The 20,817-nt window shown below is 43.6% G+C and overlaps 1 protein-coding gene across 1 annotated transcript in view; it reads right to left on the reverse strand.

Annotated features, from left to right (window-relative positions):
• Window positions 1–17,138, reverse strand: part of LOC310662824 (angiogenin-like) — a 68,634-nt gene extending 51,496 nt beyond the window's left edge. Inside the window, exon 1 of the mRNA XM_083409979.1 lies at window positions 16,903–17,138. The gene's annotated coding sequence lies outside the window, so the exon portion shown is untranslated. The remainder of the gene's footprint in view (window positions 1–16,902) is intronic.
• Window positions 17,139–20,817: the final 3,679 nt, after the last annotated feature.

A 20,817-nucleotide genomic window follows, 5' to 3' on the forward strand; every position in this document is an offset into this window, starting at 1 on the left:
TATTTAAATTCGGGAGAAAGCATTGTAACCTAAATTTCAGCATGGCTGTTGCATACAGTCATCTCATCAGCCTTCTGTACTCTGAATTCATGCAGCCAATCCGCAGCTCAGCCACCACATCTATTGTCAGAGAGCTTGTGCTCAAAGATGATTGGCTGCCAGTGAAATGCAGGAAAAGAATATGGCTGCCATGACTAGAACCTAGGAGAAGGAGTCACACAAAGGTTAAATATTTATTCACAAAAATGAATATATGCATAGAGAAATAAAATTCCGGGAGGGGGGGGGAATACAAGGAGAAAAGTGTTGTTAAACATGGCAAAGGTTTATTCTATCAAAGACGGGGGGAAATTGAAATCAAGAATAGAAGAAAAGAAATGCCAGACAAAGTTTAGCTATTCAAAAACTGGCTGATTTAAAACCCGCCTGCAGTGTGCCTTCTAGGCCACCTTTCCCACTCCTGAACAAAACAATGAACATAGCTTCCTAGATGAGCATATTCGAGGCCTTTTTCTTACCTAGTATAATAGAAATTGGTTTCCCAAAGAGTCGATCGAAATATCTTCTTTCGCTCGTATGCGCCTCTGAGCATCCTTCAGGAAGAGAAACCTTATATAGAGAGAATTCAGCTATGCTGGATGATGATACGTGGAAAATTGTTACTGGATGTCCTGGGACAAAGGCCGGAAGCCAATTTCCCCCCCAGTAGGAGATGGAAATGAAGCATCATTAGTAGAAAAACATGTAGGTCTAATTTAATTGATCTTGAATGTTCTGGTAGGACGCATTCTGTACCCAACAGGTTGACGGTACAGCTGATGTCTATATTCTCACGTGAATATTTTTCCTCACTCTAGACAGGCATATTACATCATGCAATGCATGGAAAAGTGTTCATCCACCCATATTGATCAGGGCTAATCCTGATTCTCTACAGTGGATACAGTGCTTATAGCATGAATGTTTCCCCTTGTTGCGCGTGTAGGTCCCCAGGCCACCCCTCAAATAACTTCACACATAACACGTAATTTAGTTTTGGTTTTTGGGCACTATTTTGGCCACAACTTTATTAAAATACAAAATCAGTGAGTGGTTGTTTAGACATTGGTTATGACTATCTGTCCCCCCCCGCCTGGGACAGAACTGGCATCCCGAGGTCCGATCGGTAGCCAGTAGAAGAGAAAGTCAAACTGGGGGGTCACCTGAGCTAAGCGTCGGACCCACGCCGCTCTCCCCAGCAGCTCCCCGAAAGCTTGCCTGCCCGGTCCTATAACAAGGATTCCCATAACAGGGATTGGGTGGCCCTGGTCCCATAACAGGGATTGGACGAAATCATTGCAAGCCCCAGGATTCCTTTAACGGAATTCCCTTCATCGCAATAGGAGGGGCAGGCACCGCCTGTTCAGCCCCCTCCACCACCAGCATATTATAACCAATGCCTAACCGCAACCTTACAAGTTGTGACGAATTGCAGAGTAGTAGGCAAAAACCAAATGGCACAGCCAATCACCAAATGGCAAAATTCCTACTAGGCCCCTGCGCCAAGGCAGACGACCCCATGACAGGCAAAGCAAGGTCAACCGGAAAAGAGGGCGGGTGGGCGGGTGATCCGATGCACTCTGCAAAGAGAAAGAGAAACCAGAGTGCACCAATATTTAAAGACTATGGTCCCACCCACTCAATTTGCAACATACAATTTGCCCCAGCAACCCGGTTATCCAATCACAGATGCCAGGCAATAACTATTAACCAGCCTGGCAACAAGAGGCCTGGCCCGGTGGCCCACACCGCAACACGTGCTCTCATTTATTGGAGAACACACTTTATTAAAGACTCACTTGAAGACCCAAGAGGCGGATATCTTCTACTTAGGGGTACGTCTGGATGCTTTGCTGTCGCTTGAGGCTAAGGTGGTATCAGTGGCACAGAGGACCTTCCATCGACTTCAGCTGATGGCCTAGCTCTACGCCTATCTGGACACAGACAGCCTAACTACTATTGTCTATGCTCTGGGAACCTCTAGGTTAGATTACTGTAAGGTGCTCTACTCAGAGCTCTGAAGACAAATCAGAAACTTCAGTTAGTGCAGAACTCGGTGGCCAGGGCAAGATGCTTTGGTCATATTACACCAAGCCCAACTGCACTCGTTTCCAGGCCCAACTCAGGGGATGGGGGATTATTGATTATGCATTTATTTTTGGTTCTCATATTCAGCATGTGTTTTGTGTTTTTTATACAGTATTCCTATGCATTACTATTGTATTAAAATATTATTTCTAAAGGTAAAAGCTGTATCCACCACCCAAATCATAAGACGTACTCCAAGGTTTTCCAATTAAAACAGTTGACGCACATGATTAACTCATCTTCAACTCTGTGGGCCAAAATGGAACTGGAACCCTCACAAATCTCTCCTAATGCTTTATCCTTCCTGAAAACTTTACGTACTTGCATTAGCAAAATAAGGTTGCAATGTACCTTGGGTTACAGACGCTTCAGGTTACAGACTCCACTAACCCAGAAATTATGCTTCAGGTTAAGAACTTTGCTTCAGGATGAGAACAGAAATTGTGTGGTGGCGGGGTGGCGGCAGCGGGAGGCCCCATTAGCCAAAGTGGTCCCTCAGGTTAAGAACAGTTTCAGGTTAAGAATGGACCTCTGGAACGAATTAAGTTCTTAACCTGAGGTACCACTGTATATCCTTTCAAATTCTCATGTGCAAATGTTGTGGGGGATGTTGTCTAGTCATGATCACATATCTGTGTGAATATTGACACTTGCCAATCAGTACTTTATAAACGACAATGTGGTGAATGTCGTGCAACAACAGTCTACGGAGGACAGTATCCACACAATGTATTTTATAGAGCATGACCACTCCATTTGTGCACACCCTTCACAAATGGGTAGAATTTTGGCTATTATTATGCTTTTGACAACGGGACAAATTTCAAGTGCAGGCGGTGAAATAATTAACATCATCCACCTTACGGATGTTGGCTACTGTATTAATTACCCACCATGCCTTTGGCATTATGCTACATAAGACAAGAAGCTTAGACCATTGTTGAGGGTCAGGGAGATGAGGCCAAGCGATAGGATATTTGTATAAACCGTGTAAGTTTCTCGCTGAAGCGATATCTGAGCAAGGGACTGAATGAATGAATCTGAGCTCCACCTCTGACCCAAAACCAGAGAGAGGGGATACAGGAATAGCAGATTTGAAGTAGGGTGACGGAAAAGAGGGTCTCTTGATTCTATCCTCCTCTGGCCAGAGACGGAGAAAATGTACATTTATCTACATTTACAAGGGACAATCCTCATGATATGCAAATTCCTGTGGTTAGTATTTCATGTGCATTTTAGAGAAAAACATGTATCTGTTGGAGATTTTGTGGGGTTGAAATGGTACAATGGTAACTTGTGAGCAGGTAAAACAGATATTTGCTTATGTAAAAGGACTTCTTCAACTCCTCCTTCTTGCAATCCTCTTTCCTTTGCCCAGACCTGTCCTGGAAGATTGGGGGGCTACCTTGAGAGGTTTCTTGAGAGGGATGGAGTGCAGGAGGGGGAAAGTGTAGGGGGCTGCTGAGTGTCGGAGAGGATGGTAGCGGAGGTTTGTTGCCTGAGCAGAAGTCTGCTTGTGCAACAATGGCATTCAATATCTTAATTCAATTGGGTATCCATTCTTACACGAAAGCGAAATTTTCCTAATAAATTCATAATCGTGGTAGATGAAATCATATTTATAACACATGGTGATTAGAACAGGAGATGAGCTCAGCATGGGACCAGTTACTGGTACGCCCACAACAGTGCAGATTTCTTTAAGATCTTGGTCTGAGACATGAACGAAAAAGCGTTCGGCAGAGGGAACCAGGCCTCTTTTCTTGATTATATACTCGCAGTAATCTTTGACTTGAGTCTTCGGGTAATCGACATACTCGTGTTTGAAGGACCGGAAATCCCAGGAGGCTTCAGTCCCCAGCACCATCCAGGAGAGCAAAACCAAGAGCAGCCATAAAGGACAGGGCCCCTTGGCAGCCATGGCTCGCTGTGGCTCTTGGTGTTTGGTCTGTGCAGAAAAGACAGGAAATGAAGCAAAGTTCAACAGAGCATTTCATGCTTTCCCCTTTTCCATCACATTTATTATATAACCCATGTCCTAGGAAATATCAAGGGAAAATCTGAAAAGGGCTATGACAGCCTTGCTCAAATTGTAATCCTAATTCCTTCATTATTTAGTTATGAGGCTGCAGTCAGGCATTGGCCCATTTACTTCAGTACAGTGGTACATCAGAAGTCAAAGGGAATCTGTTCCGGAACTCCGTTCGAACTCCAAAACCTTCAGAAACCAAGGCATGGCTGGATTTTAATAAGCAACCAGGGACATACATTTTACTGGGTTCTAGTTAGGATAAAAGGGTCTTATTGGAGTGAAATATAACAAATAAACAAGACTTCTCAAATATAATATCAGTTGCTTCAGGCATCTCTTTAGAAAGTTATTCAATTAAAAGGCATCTGAAAGACTAGTCAGGCTTTTCTTTTAAAAATGTGTTCAAAAACAGATTGATAGTCAATCAAAAAATGGTGGTTTTGGAAAAAAATGGGGTCTTCCTAAAGAAAGCTCAACCATTTGAGGGTGTCCTGCTGGTTTTTCCTTTCTGAAATATGGCAATCCCATGTCAACCCAGAGTGCCACAGTCAAAAGAGCTGAACTCCATGTTAGGAAAAGGCTCATTCTGTATCTGGAACACTCACATGACTCACGAAACTAGCTTGAAGACCTGAACAGACACCAACGTTTATCTTGCTACATCCAAAGTGGATGCCAAGATGTCTGAGGTGACAGGCTTTAATTTCCAGAATTAATGTTTTTGTTTAGCTACAGCCCAGACTTAATTAACAGTAAGGCCACTTGTAGAACCTCTGCCATTTGCCCAATCCCGCCTGGGGAGGCGTTGCCAAGGTGATCAGGCCAGGTAGGGGGAGGGACCACCCTGTCCACACAAGAGAGGGAGGAACTTACCTGGGAACCGTCAGTTGGCTCCAGAGCTTCTCCCACCCTACCCACCCTCAGTTATGCCTTCCTTTTCAGGTTAACCTTTTCTAGACAGGTACGTGGGCCCTGCTACATCAAGGTCGCTGTTGAATGGCAAGAAAAGAATTTCCCTGCCTTGGCAGGTTTTGCCTTTCCCGTAGCAAAACATCACAACGTTGGCGGTTTCAGGCCTTGGACGGAATCCTTTAGTCTATCTTCCCTAGATAGGAGTGGGCGTGTAGCAGTGACCCACGCTCCCTTCCTCTTTGAGATGGCGATCACAGGGTTCCCCGTTAAAGGGGTTGTTTGAGGGGAGGCATTAGCAGTACGTCTAGAAGTTGTCTTTGCTCTCCCCTGTGACGGTGGCGTAACCGGGGTGTGGGGAAGGCTCTCTTCTTGAACATATGTTCTCTAGAACCACCCCATCCCACACACACTCTGGATAACCCTGATGTTCCCCAGATCCCCAAACTGGGAGGGATAATGCCCAATGAGGAGGTTCCTATGCAACCAGGAAGGAGGCAGCATTTAGAGGGCTCTTTTTGTTTCATGGTGTGTGTGTGGGGGGGGGGGAGGTCACCCACCTTCTCCCCAAACCAAAAGAGCTGAAAGGGTTAAAATGCAACAGAAATACAAGAGAGGACGGACTGGACTTTGGCACTCTTATGCTGTGAAAGGGGCGGGGACTCAAAGTGACCAACTCATAGCTAAGAGTTAGAGGCTTGGAGCTGCTCTCTGGATGTTAATTGTCAATAAACATGTCATACAACTGCCAGACTCCTTAATTCTTATCGGGGTTTGCTTGCCTGCCTGAGATCATTACACTATTTGATGCAAATCATGCAATCTCATGTCAGCCCAGGGTGCAGCAGTCAAAAGAGCTGGATTCCATGTTATAGGAAAAGGCTCCTTCTATATCTGGAAATACTCATGCTTGGATTTACCAATCAATGCACTGAGTTCCAAAACATGGATGTGTACCAATAAAAAAGCAGCAGCCATATTTACCTGAAGGAAATCTACAGTGGTACCTTGGGTTACATATGCTTCAGGTTACATACGCTTCAGGTTACAGACTCTGCTAACCCAGAAATAGTGCTTCAGGTTAAGAACTTTGCTTAAGGATGAGAACAGAAATTGTGTTCCGGCGGTGCGGCGGCAGCAGGAGGCCCCATTAGCTAAAGTGGTGCTTCAGGTTAAGAACAGTTTCAGGTTAAGAATGGACCTCTGAAACGAATTAAGTACTTAACCCGGGATACCTCTGTATTTGCATTTTGTACTGGCACCTAATTCCTGTCAGTGGTTTCCCAGAACACTCACATGACTCACGAAACAAGCTTGAAGACCTGAACAGACACCAACGTTTATCTTGCTACATCCACACTGGATGCCAAAATGTCTGAGGTTACAGGCTTTAATTTTCAGAATTAATGCTTTTATTTAGCCCATACTTAATTAAAAATAAGGCCACTTGTATAACTTAGGTAAGACAGCAGAAAACCTCATGTTCTGCAGGGGAACCAAGAAATATTTTCATTCACAGATTGTGCAAAAGCACTTCACTTGCCAAAAACCCTCCAACGCCGCCATTAAGAAGCATATGTTCTCCTGTTAATTAGAGCTTAATTGGGATTAATGTGCTGGAAGCGATGAGATCACAAACTGCAGAACAGAACCAGCTGCAAGGTCATTAAGGTTTAAACTTGAGTTAACACTTCATTCGGTGCAAAAGACAGTGTGGGAGTAGGGGAGCCTACATTTTCTTCATATAAAGTTTTATTTCTCTTCATTTATGATTCAGCAATCATAATTCAGAATTAATGTTTTCATTTAGCTACAGCCCATACATAATTAAAAATGAGGCAACTTGTAAAACTTAGGCAAGGCCACAGAAAAACCTAGCTTATGGGCTGGCAGTCAGTAATATTTTCATTCATAGATTGTTGCCGACATGCTATTAAAGCAAATGTTGTTACGGTCTGCTACATTAATGTATTTACTATGTGTGACCCATAGTGGGTAAAACATAGCCACATTTATTTTTCATTATTATTGATGCCAATCATTATAGAGGTTGATTCTGGCATAGGGAAAGCATTCCGGTAACAGAAAGGCTGCCTTCTGGTCAATATCTCATTTTCTTCTCATTGGCCACAGGCTGGAAGGGAGTTACCAGGCATCAAGGTCCACCCTGGTACAAGCCATTTCTGCAAAGTCCATCTTGCAGCGGCCATGTTTCTCAGTTGTGAATTAATATCTTTCTGTTTTCCTGGCCATCTCTCTTGTGATTCAGATAAGCTAGCTGTGAATACTTCTGAACCGCACTTGAATGTCCCACCATTATCTCCAGCTTACACTGGATGGCACATCCTCCTCATGGCCGGTCTTGTGGTATCCCTGTGACATCTTCCCTATCTCAGGGTTGCCCTGGACATTTCCTACTAGGAGTGTTTAAAACACACACAGACAAGAACACCTTTGCATAGTCCCCAATGGTAGGATTGGGACCCCAGGGGAAAAGGTCAGGGGCAAGGTAGAGAGGATGTCAGGTGTATCTCCCTACATTAATGGGGATGAAATGTTCATACAGATCCACATTGGGCTTTGGAGCCGAACCACAGGGGCAAAACATCAAGGGAGGAGGCCATGTCTATAATCCACATAGTACAGCTTTCAAAATCTGAACAGATATCTCTTTAAAAAGTTAGTGTTTTGTCTTCCAGAGAGACACCTTTCATCAAGTAGGGAGCAGGAGGACCTGATACTTCTGCTGGTGCTCAAATCTGGGTTGTTGTTTTTTCAGTAACGGTAGCGAATTCAACTTGAAATCCAAAATTCTGGTACTTGGAAGGAATTTGGAAACATTATTTTGGTGAGTGAGAAAAACAGAGAACTGGTAGTGCTGTGAGAAAAACAAATGGAAGTGGACCAGAAAGCCACAGACAGTTTCGTGGATTTTTAATGTTCATATTTTATTGCCATAATTTCAGTTATAAAGTGATACAGAGGAAAAAAGGGGGAAAGAACAAAGCTGTATATAAGAAATATATATTCCATGTCTGCTTATCTGAGTCACAAGGTGGAAGAGTTAGTAAAGAGGCCGGGTTTTAATAAGCAATCAGGGATACTACCAATAACTGCTTGGAAAACAGATATTTGCCCAGACCTGCCCTGGAAGATTGGGGGACTACCTTGAGAGGTTTCTTGAGAGGGATGGAGTGCAGGAGGGGGAAAGTGTAGGGGGCTGCTGAGTGTCACAGAGGATGGTAACTGAGGTTTGTTGCCTGAGCAGAAGTCTGCTTGTGCAACAATGGCATTTAAAATCTAAATTCAATTGGGTATCCGTTCTCACATGTAAGGGAAATTTTCCAATTCCCTCAAACGTGTGGTAGCTGAATTTATATTTTATGCAGTGGGTGACTCGAATGGGAGATGAGCTCGGCTTGGGACCAGTTACTGGGGCACCCTATGAAGTGCAGATGTTTTTTAGATTTTGGTCAGAGACATGAATGAAAATGTGTGCCATTGTGTAATACAAGGCTCTTTTCCTGAGTAAATAGTCGCAGTAATCTTTGACATCAGTCCTTTGGCTTGAAGGACTGGAAATCCCAGAAGGCTTCAGAGCCAGTGTGGTGTAGTGGTTAAGAGCGGTAGTCACATAATCTGGTGAACCGGGTTTGCGTCTCCGCTCCTCCACATGCAGCTGGCTGGGTGACCTTGGGCCAGTCACAGTCTCTCAGCCCCACTCACCTCACAGAGTGTTTGTTGTGGGGGAGGAAGGGAAAGGAGAATGTTAGCCGCTTTGAGACTCCTTAAAAAGGGAGTGAAAGGCGGGATATCAAATCCAAACTCTTCTTCTTCTTCTTCTCTTCTTCAGTCCCCAGCACCATCCAGGAGAGCAAAACCATGAACAGCCATAAAGGACAGGGCCCCTTGGCAGCCATGGCTCGCTGTGGCTCTTGGTGGTTGTTCTGCACAGAAAAAACAGGAAACGGTGTAAAGTTCAACAGGGCATTTTCATGCTTTCCCTTTTTCCACCAGATTTATTATATAACCGACTTCCTAGGGAAAATCAAGGGAAAATCTGAAAAGGGCTATGACAACCTTGCTCAAATTGTAATATTAATTCCCTCATTAGGTAGTTATGAGGCTGCAGTCAGACATTGGCCCATCTACTTCAGTACAGTGGTACATCAGAAGTCAAAGGGAATCCCTTCTGGAACTCTGTTTGACTTCCAAAATGTTCGGAAACCAAGGCATGGCTTCTAATTGGCTGCCCTGTGCTTCCCTGCCAACCAGTCAGGGAAATATCTCCCGCAGAGACACCTCTGACCTTGGGGTTGATGTTACCTTGATGCCATTTGAAGATTTCTCTCTCTCTTGGTTTCCAAGCTGACTTGGAAGTGTGAGTCCCACGTGGGTCTGAATATCCCCACATACATTTGTCTCCAAAAGAAGGGAGTTTACATTCTCCTTTCTATTTATTTCCAGGCCTCCAGGCTCCCACAGAGACACAAATGGCAATTTAAAGATACAGTATCCAAAAAACAGCACAGTAAATGCAAACAGAAGCCATGTGTCAGAAACCTTCAAACAGCTGAAATCTAATTCCGTGTTCAAACCCCCTGGGGGTCGATATTTCAATCAAGCAATCAATATATTTTCTTGCTGGTGGAATAATCTAACGTGATCTTTCCTCATCCCAAGTTTTCTCTGATTAACCCAAAGTGAGATCTGAGGATGGGACTCATTGCTATGAATCTGAGCCCCCGACTAGCACTGAGAGACTAGGGTTCAACTCCCCACTCAGCCGTGAAGCTCATTGGGAAACCAATTTCTTCCCTCCTCTCTTGTATAAATAAGATTTGAACTAGCATTCAAAGGAGGATTGCTGAATCCTAAACGTAGAGAAGAAAACTTTATATTAAGAAACTGTAGGATTCCCTCTGCCCACCCCGTCTTTTTGCATTGAATGAAGTGTTACCTCAAGATCAAATCTTAATGACCTTGCAGCAGGTTCTGTTCCCACGTTTGTGATCTCAACATTTCCAGCACACGCCTGTACATTATTTCAAATTAAGCTCTAATTAACAGGAGAACATGTGCTTCTTAATGGCAGCGTTGGAGGGTTTTTGGCAGGCAAAGTGCTTTTGCACAATCTATGAATGAAAATATTGCTGGTTTTTTTGCGTGGACAGGCAGAGTCCCCCAAACCCCAAGTGGCAACCCAAGTGAAATAACGACTCAAGACAAAGTGCTATGGGATTAATAATGGCCTACAACTTTCAGATGTAGGTAGACTTTGGCTTAGGCATTGGGCATTATCCCTCCCAGTCTGGGGATCTGGGGAACATCAGGGTTATCCAGAGTGTGTGGGGATGCGCTGGCTCTAGAGAACATATGTTCAAGCAGAGAGCCCAGCACCCCCGTTATGCCACCGTTGCAGGGGAGAGCAAGGACAACCTGTAGGCATACAGCCGATGCCTCCCCTCAAACAACCCCTTTATCGGGGATCCCTGTGATTGCCCCTCAAAGAGGAAGGGAGCATGGGTCACTGCTACATGCCCATTCCAATCTAGGGAAGATAGACTAAAGGATTCCGCCCAAGGCCTGAAACTGCCAACGTTGTGATGTTTTCCTATGGGAAAGGCAAAACCTGCCAACGCTGGGGAATTCTTCTCTTGCCATTCAACAGCGACCTTGATGTAGCTACGTCCACGTATCTGTGAAGAAAAGGTTAACCAGAAAAAGAAGGCTTAACTGAGGGTGGGTAGGGTGGGAGAAGCTCTGGAGCCAACTGGCGGTTCCCAGGTAAGTTCCTCCCCCTAATGTGTGGACAGGGTGGTGTCCCCCCCTACCTGGCCTGATCACCTTGGCAACGCCTCCCCAGGCAGGATTGGGCAACTGGCAGAGGTTCTACAAGTGGCCTTATTTTTAATTAAGTCTGGGCTGTAGCTAAACAAAAACATTAATTCTGGAAATTAAAGCCTGTCACCTCAGACATCTTGGCATCCACTGTGGATGTAGCAAGATAAATGTTGGTGTCTGATCAGGTCTTCAAGCTAGTTTCGTGAGTCATGTGAGTGTTCCAGATACAGAATGAGCCTTTTCCTAACATGGAGTTCAGCTCTTTTGACTGCTGCACTCTGGGTTGACATGGGATTGCCATATTTCAGAAAGGAAAAACCAGCAGGACACCCTCAAATGGTTGAGCTTTCTTTAGGAAGACCCCATTTTTTCCCAAAAGCAACATTTTTTGATTGACTATCAATCTGTTTTGGATCACATTTTTAAAAGAAAAGCCTGACTAGTTTTTCAGATGCCTTTTAATTGAACAACTTTCTAAAGAGATGCCTGAAGCAACTGATATTATAGTTGAAGTCTTTTTTTGTGTGTGTTATATTTTACTCCAATAATACCCTTTTTTCCTAAATAGAACCCAGTACAATGTATGTCCCTGGTTGCTTATTAATTCCAGCCTCATTTCTAACTCTTCCACATTGTGACTCAGATAAGCAGACATGGAATACAGTGGAACCTCAGTTCTCGACCGTAATCCATTCCGGAAAACCGTTCGACTTCCGAAACATTTGAAAACCAAGGCGCAAAGGGTGGCCTGCAGATTTAATTGAAAAATTGGGAAACACTAAGTGGAAGCCTTTTGACTTCCAAGGTGCATTCGAAAACAGAAGCATTTACTTCCAGGTTTTTGGCGTTCCAAAGCCGAAACATTTGACTTCCGAGACAGTTGAAAACCAAGTTTCCACTGTCCTTTGATTATGGGCATTGCTCTGATTTATTGCTGCATGCAATAAACTTACTTGGTTTATGTTGACAGGATTGTACTCAGAAAAGGAGCCACTTCATTGGGAAACGAGGGGCACTTTTCAACATCCTTTATGAAACTCCAACATTTACAAATGTACAAAAAGAAATTTTAGGCGGGGAAAACGACAGCCTAAGATCTGAAAGCAAAATTCAAGACGTTCCCACAGACTGGCACGGGGGCAAAATGGAGTAGGAGAATGTAACAACTGGTTGCCTAGATCAATGAACGAGAGCACTCCACAATGCAACAGTTTATTGCAGGATGAGTTCCAGAAGACGCAGGATGGCTCCTGCAAAGACTGTGTTCCTAATCTAGGACCAGCAACTGGCAGGGTCCAGAAACCCCGGGAAATATCAAGATTTCACTTGCGTTGGACCCACCATCTTGGCCAAGTCCTTAAATCCACTTTGCAACATTCATGTAAACTAGTTTCTACATAGCTTTTGTATGTTGTGGCTTATTTTCCTCAATATGTGAGTTTACAAGCCTTTCTGACTTTGCTAAAATAAATATTTTCCCTGCATAAACATGGCACTGTGTTTTATTCTTCTTTGTTCAGAGGGAAGTCACAATGGCACAAATACAGTACAACAGTATAAGTAAGGAAAGTAGATAGATAGATATAGACATATAGCTACAGTATGTATTGTAAAGAACATATAGACATATATATATATACAGTGTGTATTGTAAAGAATGACAAAAGGTGTAATTGATTATATTATGGCAAAATGATGTATATGGATAATGCAGACATCCTAGACTTAAAATTGGGCAGGAAGGCATGTCTTTAGTATGGGAAGGTGTAAATTTATAAAAGTTTTATGAATCATATTCTTAGGAAGAAACTGTATAGAGGTGGGAGAAATGTAAAAATCTGCTGGAAAGGAAAACACCTTTGTGGCTATCTCCTATCAAGGCCATTACAATTAAGAGAGTTAATATGGATCGACAGTGGGCAATTTACAGGGAATTGCTGTTCCCAAACAGTTTGGGAACCAGAATTTTAGATTTCAGGTTTTATTGGCTACCCTACTAAAAAACCCAAATTTCATCACATACAGAAGTCTCAGTACTGCTGCTCCTTACTTGTCAGGGATGTGACTGAATTGAATGCCTAGAAGAGTCTGACTCTGGAGATGAAGGAATGCCAGTACAGAGGGAGCCAGAGTCTGCAGCCACAGACAGAGCAGGAGTGGGTTAGTTCAGCCCCCCTTCATCAAGAGTTCCCAGATTGAGATAGAGCAGCACACTTGGAAAGCTCGAAGGCAGCAGTAGAGGAGGAGATAGATGGCACTAAGGAGGTTGCTATGCAACCAGGAAGGAGGCAGCATTTAAAGGGCTCTTTTTGTTTCATGGTGTGTGTGTGGGGAAGTCACCCACCTTCTCCCCAAACCAAAAGAGCTGAAAGGGTTAAAATGCAACAGAAATACGAGAGAGGACGGACTGGACTTTGGCACCCTTCATGCTGTTAAAGGGGCGGGGACTCAAAGTGACCAGCTCATAGCTAAGAGTGGCAGGCTCGGAGCTGCTCTCTGGATGTTAATTGTCAATAAACATGTCATATAACTGCCACACTCATTAATTCTTATTGGGGTTTGCTTGCCTGCCTGAATTCATTACACTATTTGATGCAAATCATGCAATCGCATGTCAACCCAGGGTGCAGCTGTCAAAAGAGCTGGATTCCATGTTATAGGAAAAGGCTCCTTCTATATCCGGAAATATTCATGCTTGGTTTTACTAATCAATGCACTGAGTTCCAAAACATGGATGTGTACCAATAAAAAAGCAGCAGCCATATTTACCTGAAGGAAATCTACAGTGGTACCTCGGGTTACATATGCTTCAGGTTACATACGCTTCAGGTTACAGACTCTGCTAACCCAGAAATAGTGCTTCAGGTTAAGAACTTTGCTTAAGGATGAGGACAGAAATTGTGTTCCGGCGGTGCGGCGGCAGCAGGAGGCCCCATTAGCTAAAGTGGTGCTTCAGGTTAAGAACAGTTTCAGGTTAAGAATGGATCTCTGAAACGAATTAAGTACTTAACCCGGGGTACCTCTGTATTTGCATTTTGTACTGGCACCTAATTCCTGTCAGTGGTTTCCCAGAACACTCACATGCCTCACAAAACAAGCTTGAAGACCTGAACAGACACCAACGTTTATCTTGCTACATCCACACTGGATGCCAAAATGTCTGAGGTTACAGGCTTTAATTTTCAGAATTAATGCTTTTATTTAGCCCATACTTAATAACAAATAAGGCCACTTATAGAACTTAGGTAAGACTGCAAAAAGCCTCGTGTTCTGCTCGGGAAACCCAGCAATATTTTCATTCACAGATTGTGCAAAAGCACTTCGCCTGCCAAAACCCCTCCAACGCCGCCATTAAGAAGCACATGTTCTCCTGTTAATTAGAGCTTAATTTGGATTAATGTACTGGAAGTAATGAGATCACAAACTCCAGAACAGAACCAGCTGCAAGGTCATTAAGGTTTGAACTTGAGTTAACACTTCATTCGGTGCAAAAGACGGTGTGGGAGTAGGGGAGCCTACAGTTTCTGTATATCAAGTTTTCTTCTCTACATTTATGATTCAGCAATCATAATTCAGAATTAATGTTTTCATTTATCTACAGCCCATACATAATTAAAAATGAGGCAACTTGTAAAACTTAGGCAAGACCACAGAAAAACCTAGTTTATCGGCTGTCAGTCAGTAATATTTTCATTCATAGATTGTTGCCGACAAGCAAATGTTGTTACGGTCTGCAACATTAATGTATTTACTATCTGTGACCCATAGTGGGTAAAACATAGCCACATTTATTTTTCATTATTATTGATGCCAATCATTATAGAGGTTGATTCTGGCATAGGGAAAGCATTCCGGTAACAGGTAGGCTGCCTTCTGGTCAATATCTCATCTTCTTCCCATTGGCCACAGGCTGGAAGGGAGTTACCAGGCATCAAGGTCCACCCTGGTACAAGCCATTTCTGCAAAGCCCATCTTGCAGCGCCCATGGTTCCAAAAACGCCCCATCAAATGAGGCCACACTAGGCTCAATCCCCGCCTTCCTTCTGTAGTTTTGTAAGGCTTGTTCACACAGGAGCAAAGTCTAGATTTCCATTGGCCGGTCTTGTGGCATCCCTACGACATCTTCCCTAACTCAGGGTTGCCCTGGACATTTCCTACTAGGAGTGTTTGAAACACACACAAGAAAACATCTTTGCATAGTCCCTAATGGTAGGATTGGGACCCCAGGGGAAAAGGTCTGGGGCAAGGTAGAGAGGATGTCAGGTGTATCTCCCTACATTAGTGGGGATGAAATGATGGGAAGTTTTGCTTCTGCACATAAGTTTGACAAACCGTTCTAAGCTGAAGCATTCCGTGCTCACCCACCTTGGAATGTTCAGTTCATATTAAGTTCATGAAACATTGTATCCTGACCTGTTCCTGTTCTTAATGCGTGGTTGACCACATCTAGGAATGCGATGGTTATGCCTTTTAAGCTTTACTATATCAATCACTTAGTTTAATAATGGAGTATATCAATCATTAGTAAATAGTTTAATAAGGAAGTTTTCATGCCTGTCCAACTCTGTGTTCCCTTTCCCAACCTTTGTTCTATTGATGATTAATGCCTATATGCAACCCCTGCATATGTATTTGTGTTAACCAATCAGCAACAAGCACATACGTGGCAATGCTGTAATATTCAATAAAAGGGACTCCCTGAGACATGCTCGGGAGATGCCTCCAGTATGACACTTGTCACTCGTCTGTTGTTTATTTCAACCCAACAATGAAATGTTCATACAGATCCACATTGGGCTTTGGAGCTGAACCACAGGGTCAAAACATCAAGAGAGGAGGCCATGTCTATAATCCACATAGCACAGCTTTTCAAAATCTGAACAGACATCTCTGTCTTCACCTTCAACAAGGAAGCCTTGTCTCATAGTGACGGGGTACACCTTTCCGATGTCAGCAATGATAGCCTGTTGAATGACACTTCAGAGTGCGTCAGGGATTGGTTGCAGGTGTGAGGGTGTTGGTAGCAAGCCCTTTGGGCTCGAGTGGCGGTTAGCCTTTGTTTGTATGGAGTGGAGGTTGTAGCCTCCCCTGCCTCTCCTCATTAAGGGTATCCTGTTAAAGGGATCTGGGGTTGTGAATTCTGCCCAAAGCCGGGATGTGGGCTAGGGCCATGCCACAACCCCTACGGGGACCCCTCTGGGTGTCGCTAATTGATGTAAGTCATAGGGTGCCACCTAATGGTGTTTTACCCTTAGATGGACTCTCAGCAGATAGGCAGGAGTCAAGATATAGCCTGGTTTCGCCCAGTGCCTTAGCCAAACCTCTCATATCTGTAACCAATAAAATTGTGGCCTATTGGAACCCATAAACCAAAACACTCATGTCCATGTGTTTATTGTCCATTAGGTGGACAATAATGGGAGCCTTGGCACGCAACAACATATTTTACATTCTACTTATGCTTCACAAGCATGATAGGCTATTTTTCTAGAAAAAGAGGTGCCAGAACTCATCATGAAGCCCTCTTCTTTTTCTTCTCATTAAATGGCAATGGTGCCCTTATGAGAGGTGCCAGGACTGAGTTCCAGGGAGTTCTGGCTGAAAAAAGCCCTACAAGCATGTAATGTTCTCTGACATGTCCCTTTACCCAAGATTAGGGTCGCCATACGTCTGGAATTTCCCCGACACAGCTGAGATATGGCAGTGTCTGCAAAATCTGGACACATGACAACCCATGTCAGAAATTTAGGTGAATTTCCTTAAAAACAGTTCAAAATCTTAATTTGTAAAAAATGCCAAAAACTTTTGTTTCTGGATATGGCAGTCCTACCCAAGATTTCTTTATGTATAATGTGCTTAAAGTTTGCAGTGTTAATTCTGTATAGATTTTTACTCCCACCTTCCATAAACTGAAATAGATCCACTGTTGCTGTCAACTTTCAATAACTGTTACGCTCTTATGCAACAACAATCGAACCCAATAACTTACTGTTTCCTTTATTTAGCCTCCAGTCTTCTCTCTTGCTCCTCTCTGTCTGTCTGCAGCTCCAGATGACACCCTGTCAATGCTTTGCCTGGCCTTTTATTCTATGGGGGACACAGCTTCTGGCCTCTGGCACATGGCCAACTTGCAGGACCCCATTCTATTTGACTTTTCCCCAAGGTCCAAATGGAATTCTCAGGACACCAATCAGATTAGTCCCTGACGGTGCTAGGAGAAACCAGTGGAGGCTGGTCCTTCCGGATCAAAGGAGCACTGCCCCAACAAATGCAACCTGACCCCAGTCAGCCATCACCTGCCTCCTTTCTTATGCCAGCCCAGGGGGTTTCCCTGGTTGTCAACTTCCTTCTCAGATTCAGGTTTGGCCTTGTAGAATTCAGGGCGGGGAGTGAGTGCATGGGAAATGGGACAAAACTAGTTGGTTCTACCGTCTCTGGCTCCAGTTCCACAAACTGTTTTGCCTTATTTTTAAGTATGGGCTGTAGGTAAACAAACAAACAAAATCTATCTAAAAAGTTAGTGTTTTGTCATCTAGGGAAACACCTTTCATCAAGTAGTGTAATGCTCTCAGGCTGGCAAGCAAGCTAGCCCCAATAAGAATTAATGAGTCCATAGCAGTTATATGACATGTTTATTTACAATTAACATCCAGAGAGCGGTTCTGAGTCTGTCGCTCTTAGCTACAAGTTGGTCACTCTGAGTCCCCGCCCCTTTCACAGCACGAAGGTTGCCAAAGTCCTGTCTTTCCTCTCTCTCTATCCATTGTATTTTAACACTTTCAGCTCTTCTGGTTTGGGGAGAAGGTGGGTGAGCTCTCCCCCCCCCCCCGCTATCAAACGAAGAGCCCTCTAAACGCTTCCTCCCTTCTGGTTGCACAGCAACCCCCTCAATGTCATCCATCTCCTCCCCTCCCTTCTCCTGCGAGCTTTCCGAGTCTGCTGCTTTATCTGAGTCTGGGAACTCTTGATGAAGGGGGGATGAACTAACCCACTCCTGCTCTGTCTGTGGCTTCAGTCCCTCCTCTCCAGAGTCAGACTCTGGCTCCCTCTGTACTGGCATTCCTTCATCTCCAGAGTCAGACTATTCCCAGGTGTTCCCAGGTGTTCTATCCAGCCTATCCAGTTCTATCCCTGACATTATTTTGGTGAGTGAGAAAAGCACAGAATTGGCAGTGCTGTGAGAAAAACAAATGGAAGTGGACCAGAAAGTCACAGACACTTTCTTTCATGGATTTTTAATGTTCCTATTTTATTGAAATAATTTCAGTTATAAAGAAATAGAGTGATACAGAGGAAAATAGGGGGAAAGAACAAAGCTGTATATAAGAAATATATATTCCATGTCTGCTTATCTGAGTCACAAGGTGGAAGAGTTAGAAAAGAGGCCGGGTTTAAATAAGCAACAAAGGATACTACAAATAACTGCTTGATCCCACAACAGCAAGAATCATGAGAAAAGGAATGAGATCATACTTTTATATGATGAAAAGCAAGATTGGAGATGAGCGGTGGGACAAAGCGGTGGCCCAAAGTGATCAGAGTGGCCTTTTCACCCTCAAGAAGGAAGGAATCCTGGTGGCAATCCAGTGGTGACTTGTGAGCAGGTAAAATACATATTTGCTTATCTAAAAGGACATCTCTAACTCCCCCTTCTTGCAATCCTCTTGCCTTTGCCCAGGCCTGCCCTGGAAGATTGGGGGACTACCTTGAGAGGTTTCTTGAGAGGGATGGAGTGCAGGAGGGGGAAAGTGTAGGGGGCTGCTGAGTGTCGGAGAGGATGGTAGCGGAGGTTTGTTGCCTGAGCAGAAGTCTGCTTGTGCAACAATGGCATTCAAAATCTTAAGTCAATTGGGTATCCATTCTTACATCTAAGGGAAATTTTCCTACTTATGTCAAAAGTGTAGTAGCTGAATTTATATTTTACACAGTCGGTGACTGGAACTGGAAATGAGCTTGACATGGGACCAGTTACTGGTGAGCCGTAAAAAGTGCAGATGTCTTTAAGATCTTGGTCAGAGGCATGAATGAAAGTATGTTGCACTCCGAATTTCCGGCCTCCTTTGCTTTTTAAATAGTTGCAGTAATCTGCGACTTGAGCCCTTGGGTAATCGACATACTCGTGTTTGAAGGACCGGAAATCCCAGGAGGCTTCAGTCTCCAGCACCATCCAGGAGAGCAAAACCAAGAGCAGCCATAAAGGACAGGGCCCCTTGGCAGCCATGGCTCGCTGTGGCTCTTGGTGGTTGTTCTGTGCAGAAAGAACAGGAAACGGTGTAATGTTCAATAGAGCATTTTCATGCTTTCCATTTTTCCATCACATTTATTATAACCCACTTACCAGGAAATATCAAGGGAAAATCTGAAAAGGGCTATGACAGCCTTGCTCAAGTTGTAATCCTAATTCCCTCATTAGGTAGTTATGAGGCTGCCTAATGCTGCTGTCAGACACTGCCCCATCTACTTCAGTACTGTGGTACCTCAGAAGTCAAAGAGAATCTGTTCCGGAACTCTGTTTGACTTCCAAAATGTTCAGAATCCAAGGCACAGCTTCTGATTGGCTGCAGGCAGCTCCTGCAGCCAATCGGAAGTTGGAAAGTTGCGTCAAATGTTTGGGTTCCAAAGAATGGTTGAAAACTGAAACACTCACTTCCAGGTTTACAGCATTCAGGAGCCAAAGTGTTTGACTCGCAAGGCTTTCGGATCCAAGGTACGCCTTTATTGTCTAGCATTGAGTTGTGGCCCTTCCCCATTCCCATCTCTCTTCCTCCACCCCATTACAACTATGAAACTATAGTTGAGTTGACAGGCAGATTGAAGAAATGAATAAAACTAAGTTTCAGATACTAATCAGCACCTCAAAAATCACACAAAAATCAGCCTCTGCAAAAACAATGAATGACACCATTATTCTTCATGTCACAACAGCAGAAATAAACAGGAGTGAGTTCCCCAAATTAGCATACTGAGATTCCCAAAGTGCCAAACTGTGAACCTTAGTCAGAGTGTGGTGGCCTCCTCAGGCAGCTAATTCAGGTTGTCATGAAATAATAGCAATTCATTGCTTTTATTGCCAATGTATTTTTATTGCCAGAAAGAAGGAACAGTGTTTGACTCCCAGGGCAGCATAAGTACAACCAACTGAAAAAAAAGGTAGTCCCTAAGAAATACATAAAATGCATTCTCTTTGAGACATCCCAATGATGACTTGGCATATACTTTCTAGATTTCTAGATAAATGTAAACACCTTTGAAATGGGCACCTTTCATGACTGTAAAATTATCCTAAATCTAGGAATGTAGCTTTTTTCAATGAAGCTTCATTTTCCTGTACATAGAGCTTTACTTCCTACTTTCATACCTTTTCAAAATGTACATTTGTATATAAGGATACTGGGCTTCCTTGTACAGGGGTGGTGGTACTTACATGACTTAATCTTCCTCCAAAAATTAAACAATTCCTGCATATAGCAATATTTAAATTCTGGAAAAAGCATTGTAACCTAAATTTCAACATGGCTATTACATACAGTCTTCTTTACTCTGAATTGATGCAGCCAATCCACAGCTCAGCCACCACATCTATTGTCGGAGAGCTTGTGCTCAAAGATGATTGGCTGCCAGTGAAATGCAGGAAAAGAATATGGCTGCCATGATTAATACTTAGGAGAGGGAGTCACACAAAGGTTAAATATTTATTCACAAAAATGAATATATGCATACAGAAATAAAATTCCGGGGGGGGGGGGAATACAAGGAGAAAATTGTTGTTAAACATGGAAAAGGTTTATTCTATCAAAGATGGGGGAAAATTGAAATCAAGCATGGAAGAAAAGAAATGACAGACAAAGTTTAGCTATTCAAAAGCTGGCTGATTTAAAACCCGCCTGCAGTGTGCCTTCTAGGCC

Source organism: Podarcis tiliguerta (assembly GCF_965153285.1).
Source record: "Podarcis tiliguerta genome assembly, chromosome: 13".
NCBI lineage: Eukaryota > Metazoa > Chordata > Lepidosauria > Squamata > Lacertidae > Podarcis > Podarcis tiliguerta.